This window comes from Xenopus laevis, chromosome 1L, assembly GCF_017654675.1.
Source record: "Xenopus laevis strain J_2021 chromosome 1L, Xenopus_laevis_v10.1, whole genome shotgun sequence".
In the NCBI taxonomy this organism is placed as follows: domain Eukaryota; kingdom Metazoa; phylum Chordata; class Amphibia; order Anura; family Pipidae; genus Xenopus; species Xenopus laevis.
The window spans coordinates 169379439-169390759 of record NC_054371.1 but is presented as its reverse complement, the minus strand read 5'-3'; the positions used below and the strand labels follow the sequence as shown (position 1 = coordinate 169390759).

The following is an 11321-nucleotide window of genomic DNA, read 5'->3' as shown; positions in this document are numbered from 1 at the left end:
ATGCTGAACGTAACCGTTTTTATCAAATTTCTGAAAATCGTCACAAAGCTTGAATTTTACCCCATTATATGCCCCACATTTCGTAACTTATCAGCATAAAACATCCTAAATATGAACGCCAGGGGTCTACTGAACACTTTGATGCCCAATATGCATAGATATACCAAACTATGTGGCGCACAGAGACCCCCAAATGACAATAGTGTATATACATTTTCACAGCTGACGCGCTGGCTGCTGCAATATAAGCACCTGGTGTGTGTATTATGCGACATTAGACCCCCCTAACAGTACAGAGACCCCAGAAAACCATATATTTTCAGAAAGTACACATTCTGACGAATCCAATATGGGTAAATAAGTGTTTCTACTGCAAACTGCCAAACTGCAAAGCAATGCTGAACATAACGGTTTTTATCAAATTTCTGAAAATTGTCAGAAAGCTTGAATTTTACCCCATTATATGCCCCACATTTTGTAACGTATCAGCATAAAACATCCTAAATATGAACGCCAGAGGTCTACTGAACACTTTGATGCCCAAAATGCATAGATATACCAAACTATGTGGCGCACAGAGACCCCCAAATGGATATATAGTAGATAAAATTTACAAGGCAAAACAAAATAAGGCAGTAAAGGGTGAAATGCAAAAAAATCCAATAAAACCACAAAAATCAATGTTTTTTTTCCAGACTAGTGTTATCGGCTGTCAGAATCACAGTTTGAATATTTTAGATGGGCCAAACAGGTTATACGGCTAGAAACAAGTGAACACAATATATGCAGAGCTGAAAATGCAATAAAATGGCTAAAAATTCAATAAAATGGCTAAAAATGCACCAAAATACCCAAAATTGCAATATAATCACCGAAATAACATACAAAAGGTATTGCACAGTACGGTTAGCGAATACGCTATGCGTAATGGCAATAAAACATTTTTTTCAGCCAAAAAAAGAAACGATGCGATAAGAAAAAAAAAAAAAGGCCACAATGCCATGTATGTGCGTGTGCGTGTGTACAAATGGTAAATTACATGTTATGTGCGCGTGTGTGCGTGTGCACGTGTGTGTAAGTGCAGTGAGTGTAAGTGACCCCCCCAATCCCCAAAAATGTATGTGTAAGTGTGTGTAAGTGTGAATCTAAGTGTGTATTACTGTAATAAGTGTGTGTTGGTGTGTTTGTGTGTGTAATTGTTGCACTAACCTGAAAAAATCGCTGGAGACTGTTGCAGGCGATCAGGAAGAGCCCCTGGAAGACATCTGCCTCGTGGTTCCTGTCTGTGTGCTGTGGGGGCGGAGATCGACGATCCGGTGCAGGCTGCAGCAGCAGGACACGTAAGTAACACGTGCCTGCTGCTGTTTTTGGGCCCCTGGGCGATCGCGCCCCAGGGGCCACTCGATCCCCTGCTCTGCTCGTTGCCTAGGGGCAGGGGATCGAGCAGGAACGGAGCGAGCGGCTCTAACAGCCGCTCCTCCGCTCCTGAAACAGGAAATGCTGCAGAACGTAGAATCTACGTTCTGTGGCATTTCAAGTACCTTTGCCACAGAACGTAGATTCTACGATCTGTGGCATTTAAAAGGTTAAAGACATAACTTAATAAGTGTGTCTTTGGTGCTCTAAAGGACCCTAGCCTGAAAGTGTATACCTGTGAGCCTTAACCCTCTGCATGCTGAATGGAAACGCTAGTCTGTCTGTATGCTGATTAACCCTTGGTGTGCTGGAGTACTTGTTGAATCAGTAGGAACTTACCCTGACTATAGTAAGAGAGTATTTAATGCATTGGTGTATTGTGAGTTATTACCTGTTAGAGAGAGAGGGGGAATAGTCACATTAGCTTTCTATCACCTGTTCATGTTAGATGTTTTGCCTGTGTGGGATTCAGTTCTGGGGAAATGCAAAATCGGGTTCTTATGTATATACATTTATCTCAATATAGTCTTAGGACAAATGCAAAGCGATGTTTCAGATTTTCTATAGAATCATAATAATCGTGTCCATTATTGCCAGTGCAGCAAAGTGGCTCTGGAATTATTTTGTGATGTTGTCGGCTGTATAAATCTGAATTTCCAGATTCCACTTCATGAATTAAGTTAAAGTAAAAAATAAGATGTATTCCGAGTAAGTGCCCTTGCTGCTCATTAAGAACTTTCAAAAATATGGTCTGTAGCCAGACATCTTATATCTTTGCTAATTTGTAACAGCCACAATTGGAAACCATAGTTACACAGTCATTCATCAATTTCAACCCTTCCCATGTACACCCCAGCATGACCCATATTAGGGGGAAACACTTGGCAACTGTGCATATTTCTCTGTAAATACATTGACTCATACATATGCACAGTTTTATCCAATAAACAGCCAAAGTATCCAGACTAAAATGACTGTACTCACTGTCATACTTTCCCTGGCCAACTCCATGTCATATTTACCAGGACAACCCTGCCCCAGTGCTCCCATCAGAAAGACCCTCCCCAAGGCTTTAAAAACTCAACCCCACCCTCAAGTCGGTGTCTTTTTGTCCTTCTTCTTCAGTTTATTTTTTTAGGGATTGCCAGAAAGCATCCTAGGGACTGGGGTTTTGGTCTTTAAGATCTTTTATCCCCCTAAGCACATTGCATCATGGTTGGAGTCTTCAGTGTTTCATCATCTGGATCAGGTAGGCACAGTGGTACTATGGCTAATATCACGGGTTTGTCCTTGATCCATGTGCCCTCCTGGCCTGCTTATAGCTTGTCCCGTAGCAAGTGCTGTGCCCCCCATCCGTGTGCCTTACTGGCTCACCTGAAAAGCGTCGGGCAGCAGCATTGTGTATGGCCCCTTATAATTTTTACGGATGGGAGAGGGAGGTGAGAGTTAGTTAAGGGTAATCTATTGTTCAGAGGTTACATCTGGCCCAGCCATTGGGGTAAGGGGAACTCACATCTGTTTGGGTGCCAGGGTTGCCCTGGTGGAGTGGGGTTAGCAGACATCTCTGTGATAAAGTATGTTTAGTAAGTAGCCTGAGCTTTATGGCCTCCTTACTTTTTCCCCTATACTGGGGTATAATTTTTTTTATGTTTCACAAGTCTTTACCAAGGTTGAGGTAATTACAGATAAAAAAGAAACCTGGAGCCTTTAATCTGCTGGTGGTTACAAGTATGCTTAAGCTCTGAGCGCCATCCTGATTCTTAACTCTTAGAATGGATTGGCCAGATATTACCTGCACTTGAACGCTGACCTCCAGAGTGATTACCTAATTACCTACATCTGCTGTCTGCACAGACTGGCATTGCATTTGCACTGCTCACAGAACATACAGACCAGCATTGCACTTGCACTGCTCACAGAATGTACAGACTGGCATTGCACTTGCATTGCTCAGAGAACATACCGACCGACATTGCACATGCACTGCTCACAGAATCTATAGACCAGCATTGCATTTGCACTGCTCACAGAACATACACACCAACATTGCACTTGCTCACAAAGAACAGTCTGAGAACAATGCAAGTGCAATGGCAGTCTATATTTTCTGTGAGCAGTGCAAGTGCAATGCCGTCGGTGCAGACACCAGCTGTAGGTAATCAGGTAATTACCCTGAAGGTCAGTGTTTGGTATAGCTATTATACACCTGTGTAATACAGAGGTCATTACAGGTAGCCAGGGTGTGTATACAGTGGTCTGAGAGTAGCGGTCAATTCTAATTAAAATGCATCCAACCATACTGCCCATGTGCATTAATGTAGCATGGTAAGTATTTTATAATATCATGATTTTCCTTTCCTGGACAACTCCATGTCATAGTTTCCCATCCCTTTTTTTTGGTAGGCTTATCACTAGACAACAGATTGGGGTGGGATTGGACTTTTAAAGCTTTGGGGAGGGTCCTTCTGATGGGAGCACTGGGGCGGGGCTATCCCGGTAAGCATGACGTGGAGTCTCCAGGAAAGGAAAATCAAGGTAAGTATGATAACATTTTCCCTTTTCTATAGGTAAGTCAAGTAGTAAGTAGTAGGAGTACGATGTGTAGTATTTACATGGGCAATCAGTGTAATGCCAAACATGAGATGGAGTGGTGTAAAGGTCACTAGCACTGGACTGCTTGGAGGAGTGGAGATGCATACTTTGGAGTCACAGTTGGCACTTCGCTATCTGAAGATGCAATGGAATAGCTTTGCTTTGGCAGAATACTATCTGCTATAAAGCATAATGCCAACGGTAATTTTTGGTGGAGGAGGAATAATGGTGTTGGGCTACAATATACAATGGCTTTCTTGTGATTTCTGCTTTGTGGCAATAATCTGAGGAAAGATCTTTCTTGTTTCAACACAATGATGCTCTCATGCATGAAGCAAGGTCCTTATGAGTTTACTGAAATGGGAGTGAAAGAACTTTACTGGCACAGTTTTGACCTACCATGTATATACGACAAGCTAGAGTAGAGTTTCTATTGGGAACTAGCAATGCAATCTCCCCATTGGTGCTAGACTGGAGGGCATGTTTAGCAATCTGAGATAAAAAGAATTGAGCAACTGGAGTGGTGGATGTTTAAAGATTTCAAAGAGGCTGTTCAGTGCTTATTTTTTTTGAGTGGGGTTTACATGTCCTTTAACCCAACTATACACCTATGGGATGAATTGGAAAACTGACTGCAATAAAGGCCTTATCCCCAACATCAGTGCCCATCATCACACCCTTGCAGATGGATGTGAGCAAATCCCACACAATCTAGACAAACGCATTCCCAGGAGAGAAAAGGGATGACCGGCTTCATATTAATATCCCTGGTTTGGGAATGAGTAGTTGCTAGAAAGGTGCCCAGTCACAGTTGGTATATAATGGCTCTGTGGATAGATAGATAGATAGATAGATAGATAGATAGATAAAACTGGTTTTAAATAAGGGATTTGCATACAGCAAGTATAATATTTTTCCTGTTAATAACTTTCAGATATTTGCAGGAAAAGCCTAGCATCTAACCTCAGATTGCTTGTGTTTTTACAATCCTTTCTTTTGTGCAATGGAACAGACAGCTCTCTATTTATTCTAAATGGCCTATGTTTCTGGGACACCAGGGGCCCACCCTAAAACCTTAGACCAGGGGCCCACCAAAGAACCATAGACCAGGGGCCCACTCTCAGTACTATTATTATTCTTCTCCTCACTCAACCTCTATTCTCCTAGTCTCTTTACATACTATAATCTATTATTCCATTTATTTAACCTCTTTGTTCTCAAAGAAATAGGAAATAGCCATGAAATAGGCCAAATTTTTAGCAGCTCAAGGGCCCCCTGACACCTGGGCCCACCGGGAGTTTTCCTGGTATCCCGGTGAGCCAGTCCTACACTGTAAATACCCATTGGCTTCTGTGTAGTTGGCAACTCCTGCAAAAAAAACAAGCAACGCCATTGGCTATTTTCAGTTTCTTTTTGTACTTACAGTACCTATAATTAAGACTGTAAACCACAATCTAATTGCTCTTCAAATGTGTTTTCCTGATCGTGTCTCTTGTGATTACAGAGGAAAGAACATGCAGATTATTGGCAAGCCTTCTGTATGATATATTGTGACAAAAATGGGCAAAAGATTCGAATTCATAAATCCACATCTCCAGCCCCCTAACACCTATGTGTCTGCCAGCGAGGTGACCCTGGTATATTTGTTAAATGACAGCCTCACAATAAGGAGCAGATGAATTGTTTTGGAATAATAGCAGGGCTCAGCCAATCCTACTGAACAAACTAAATCTGTCACCCGGATGGAAAATACTGACAGACAAATTTATTACCTTTCATGCTTTCATACATGCTTTCATACAGCAACTCAATTTCCATTACTTCCACGGCACAAATGCTGACAGCCCAATACACCGATGCAGGAGGAAGCTACTGCTAGAACATCATTAACCTATTCACTGTCTTCTGCACTCTCTTAGGGTCTGGCCACACAAGCAGATTCGGGGAGATTAGTCGCCCCAGCAACAAATCTCCTCTTCTTCGGGGCGACAATCTTCCCAAACTGCCTTCCCCCTGCCCTCTGCCGGCTAAAATGAAAATGTTCCGAAGTTGCCGCACGAGGAAACTTCAGGCGACTGCAGAAAACATAGCACGTCCCTTCCCCGAGGCGATTTTCATTTTAGTCGCCATCTAAAACCTGCCGAATTGCTGTTTCAGCCTATGGGGCTTTATCATGCTTGATAAAGAGTCGAAACGTTGCATCTCTGTACTTGCTGCCCTGACATGTGACCATTAAAGACATCTTAAAGGAAAATACATTTTGGAGTGCTGACAAGATTTATGTGCAATTTTGAGGAGCTGTGGTGGATAAGCCCTATGACATGCACCCAACCCAGAAAGTAATACACAGAGTAAGTGCGGTTTATTTGGAAATTTTTAGCCTATGGGGGACCTCTTAGGTGCAGATTTACTAAGCTCGAGTGAATAATTCAAATGAAAAAAAATTCGAATTTCGAAGTAATTTTTTGGGTACTTTGACCATTGAATTGGTCAAATTCGATCGAATAGAATGATTTGAACATTTCAAAGTAAAAATCGTTTGACCATTCGATAATCGAAGTACTGTCTCTTTAAAAAAAACTTTGACTTCATACTTCGCCACTTTAAACCTACCGAAGTCCAATGTTAGCCTATGGGGTCCTTCCCCAGCACTTTTCTAAGTTTTTTTTGATCGAATAAAAATCCTTCGATCGATCGCTTAAAATTTTATCGTTCGATCTAACGATTTTTATTGGATCGTTCGATCGAAGCTTTTGCGCTAAAATCTTTACAATTCGATATTCGAATTTGAAGGATTTTACTTCGAGGGTCGAATTCGAGGGTTTTTTAACCGTCGAAATTAGACCCTTGATAAATCTGCCCCTTAGAGTCATTTGGTAAAATCATTAGAAAAATCTAAGTTTTTTTTTTTAAAACACTTCAAATCGGATTCGATCAAATACGATCCGAATTCAATTTGAACGACCGAATACAGCCTATTCACTCAAAGTTAAAAAATTTCGATTTTTTTTAATGAATTTCGGTTGGTCTTTTTTTTATTCGAATTTCAAGTTGATGGGAGTTTAAAAAAATTCCCATCACCTCGAAATTCCACCCTTGATAAATCTGCACCTTAAAATATTTTTAAGCAATTTCTGCAAATATATATATATGCCCTTGACAGTCATGTTATAGGAAATATGGCATTCTGTAAGCTATTCTACATGTGCACCATTTATCTTCCATAAGACTCAGAATGTGTGTTAATTCCTGACAATTATTTTTACATTTAATAAATGTGTTTGTTTAAGTTTAAACTTCTATGGTAGAGCCACCAAAACCTACAGGTGCACCATATTAAATAAAAGTTAAATATGATGATATTTGGATCAGCTGACTAGGAATATAATATTTCAGACTCTATTTTCTTCATTTCTCCATAGTTGTTCGATAAGCACTGCACTAATTCGTTCTATCCTAGTAGCAGAAGCGCTGTCCTTTCCAGCATGGATAAAATCCCCTTCATGAAAGTCACTGTGGGGCCTGTGATTCACACACAGAGTTCAGAAACAGTTCACCAGGTTTGATCTCATAGTCCCTTAGTAACAGAAGAAGGACGTTGCTCCACAATATACAACAAACTTATGGGTATATGGGTGCATAAGATTTTGTCCATTTTTCTGGAGAGCAAAGGCAAGATTGTTTTAAAACAATGTTTCTTGGTGCAGTATTTAGGTATTAAATAACTGTTTTCAATATAGGCATTCATATTCATGTTCACTATGAAATTCTATTACTGATTTTATTGACATTATTACACACCTTATACTAAGGGAGTAATTTATCAATGGTCGAGTGTTAGAGTTTTTTTTTTTTTTACTTTGAATAAACTCAAATCTGGAATTGTATCCTACTTTAGAAAAAACTTGAATGTGAAAAATCTGATTCTGCGACTTCGAGTCCTGCAACCCGAAAACTCGAATGATCATTTTTTTGGCAGAAAAAAACTCAAATTACTCAAATCATTTAAGTTTTCAGGCAAAACCCTCTGAAAAAACCTTGAACATCCACATCAAATAGCTCAAGGGACCTCTGCCATTGACTCCTACATGACCTTGACAGGTTTAGATGGTGCATTTTTGGATTCAAGCTATTTCCAGGGGTGGGGTATAATAAATCTTGAATATTCGTGTTTTGTTTTTAAAAATTCTAATTATTAGCGTTTTTTTAACCGAAAATATGAATTTTGTGTATAAAACATCTCCAACCTTAATAAATAATGTACTGAGTAACTGAATTTCCCTCAGTCTGGCTATGCAGCGTTAGACCATTTTATACTCCATGGAGCACATCAAAATATGGAGGATGGTGCAATGGTTCTTGAACAAATAGTAAGAACCTATCGAATAAGCAGGTTTAAATAATATATTAGACCATTACAATAGTCATACAGGCCAGAGTGCTATTCCTCCTTGGACTACTATCCAGGCAAACCACATACCAGTTACTAAACACAGTATATCTCTTAACTGAAGTGTAAGGATGATTTTTTTGTTATATATTGCATATTGGTAGTACAGTTAATAATGTAGGTTTAATTATTAATGATATACATATGTTTTAGGCCATTGAATCTTTTATTGATTTCCTTTGAATGTTTAAATATAGCTGTTTCAACTTTGACTTTTAAATATCTATGTTGCAAAAATGCACCTGGGCAGTAATACATGGCAAGTCTTGTTTTGTTAACTTACAGGTGACTAAACTGAGTGAATCACTGGTTGTAATGGGTTAGGTGCAAATTTGCCCATTATCGATAGATTATGTTTTTTCTCTACATTGCATGATATTTCCAGAAACGTATTAATGGTAGTGAATTGCACTTGTGCACAAGTTATGCCAGCCATGTAAGGAACAGTATGTGACCATTCTGTCTGATCCTCAAGGTGTAATTGTCATTTCAGGGGGAACATGATGTGTGAACCAGTTGAATTGCAAATGGTCTTTGCACCTTATTTTCTCATGAGATGGCTGGGATATTGGACGATGCAGGTAAGTAAGATGCTGCAGCTTCTCCCCACTTCATCTCAGATCTACTACTTTGGGTAACACTGCTACTTGGCCATCCAGGCTATAAGATCTGGTTTATATATATATGCAAGTTTGTGGCTGCAGTATGTCATCAACATTAATAACAGGAAAGCAGATGTAATTTAGAGCAAGAACAATAGACCCACCACTCTTTGCAGCAGCACCCAAGAGACCACCTTTTGGCACTGGTCTAGTTTGCCCTTTCTTTATTAGATTGCTTGGGAATTAAAACAGAGCAATTGAAAACCTTAGTGGCTATCATTGGCAGATTACTATGAGGACAATTCCAGCACCATGGAGGGGCAAAGCTTGGACAGGTCAAGATCATAGAAAGAGCACTTTGGGGGTGGGGCAAAGAAGAAAATATAGGGGAGGGACCCATTCAGAGTTGACATTATTCGGTGCCTAGTGGTTATAAATTTGTTTAGAAAATGTTGTGTGTATATATATATATATATATTTTTTTTTTTTCAGATTCCATTGGCTCTTTCTGGAAAAACAAGTTGTTAAGGGGCATGTGCACATGAGAAAGCTCTTTGACCTGCGTTCACATTGCCTTTCAATCCACCTTAAATGCATGGGAAATGGATAGTTCTATTTTCTAAATGAGGGATGTGGTAGGAGCATTGGACTGTATACCTATCCTAATTTCCAATTTCCTTTCCTACCTTTTCATCTGACCTAGAGAAAGAGTCAAGGCAAAGATTTATAACAATCTGTCCTCCTGTAGAGTATAATCTAAAACCAAAAATCAGATGCGGTGCATACACATTTTGTCCTCTTCATGTTTTAAAAATACCTATACCATTTTTTTCAGATCCATGGACGATGAATGAGCGAAGATGGCACTGGTGCATGTGTGCATCTTACCGGTGTTCTAATTAGAGCAGATTAAGCAGTCATATATCTGTATGTATATAGCTAATGTTATGCTGTAGGTATAAAAAAAAGAGAGGCAGTTACAATAAAGTTACAATCAGATATATTCCTTGTTAACAGGATCCTTGTTGGACTGGGGGGGGTCAGGGCCCACTGGAGCTGCCAGGGCCCCCGCACCCTCCCAAGGGCCTCCTCTCTAGTCATAGCAAATCTCCCTCCCCAGTCATAGCAACTCCCCCCCTGCCCTCTCCCACTCTCCTGTGAGTGAGCAGGTGATTCAAGTGGGTGGAGTGGGCAGGGCAATCAGGGGAGTGGGCAGGTCAAGCGTGAGGAGGGGGTGGAGGTCAGACTGTGTGGAGTGGGTTTGGGCCGTCAGGGCCCACCGGGTTTTTTCCTGGCGTCCCGCCGGCCCAGTCATAGAGATTAAACACAATCCACCATATGTAATAAAAAATACTAAATTTGCCCAGGAGCAGTAAACAATAACAACCAATAAGATGTTTGCTTTTAAACAAGTGACCAGTAAATTCTACCTGCTGATTGGTTGCTGTGGGTTATTGCTCCAGGGCAAACTTAGTGCCTTTAATTACATAAATCCCAAACTGGGCATATTTCTAAAAAATATAAATAGAGTTCAATACAGTTTACTAGTGGAGAACTTCCCAGCTTTCTGTTCACATGTATATGATTGTTAGGGACATATTTATCAAAGGGTAATTATTGAGGGAGGTTTTTGTTTATTTCTACAATCTGATAAAGATGCCCCTATACTGCATACAGAACACTGATTTTGTCAATCCTGTCATTTATATTCACCCTTATCCACTAACCATCATTCCTTTGTGGTAACCCAAAATAATAATTGTGGTCAGTTACAAAAGAATTGAACACTCAAAGTGTACAACACGGTTGCCCCATAACTGTCGCCAGATATGGTGAAACTATCCCAGACAGCCCATAGGGTTATCGTGTTGGTCCAGCGCTACATTTGCAGCAACAGGAGGCAATCAAGTCTGCAGAAAAGAGGGGCAGTTCAGTATAAGATCATATCCAGAACATTAGATTATATAAGCAGAGACATCAGAACCCCCCCCCCCCTCTTGTCATCAAGGAGATAATGATCCAGTCTAAGCATTATAGAGAGTGTATTCCAATTTACACCACCTGGTAAAGAGCAGGAAATGCCATGGCAAAATTGGGACTGGATCAATGTCTTACTGATGACATCGATTTGGTTCAAATCTCAGTACCATGTGTCCTTAGGGAACAATTTTTATGTAGCAAAAATGTTATCCTGTTCCAGAGGATATTTCATCTCCCTGATGAAAAAGAATCAGATCATTGACTCAAATCATCATCATGTC

The 11321-nt window shown here is 40.2% G+C and overlaps 1 long non-coding RNA gene across 1 annotated transcript; it reads left to right on the top strand.

The window, feature by feature from the left end:
• Window positions 1–2537: 2537 nt before the first annotated feature.
• On the top strand, window positions 2538–11029 carry LOC108716191. Its single transcript, XR_001935637.2, has 3 exons — window positions 2538–2665; window positions 8952–9039; window positions 9553–11029. It is a non-coding gene; the product is annotated as an uncharacterized LOC108716191 (long non-coding RNA).
• Window positions 11030–11321: the final 292 nt, after the last annotated feature.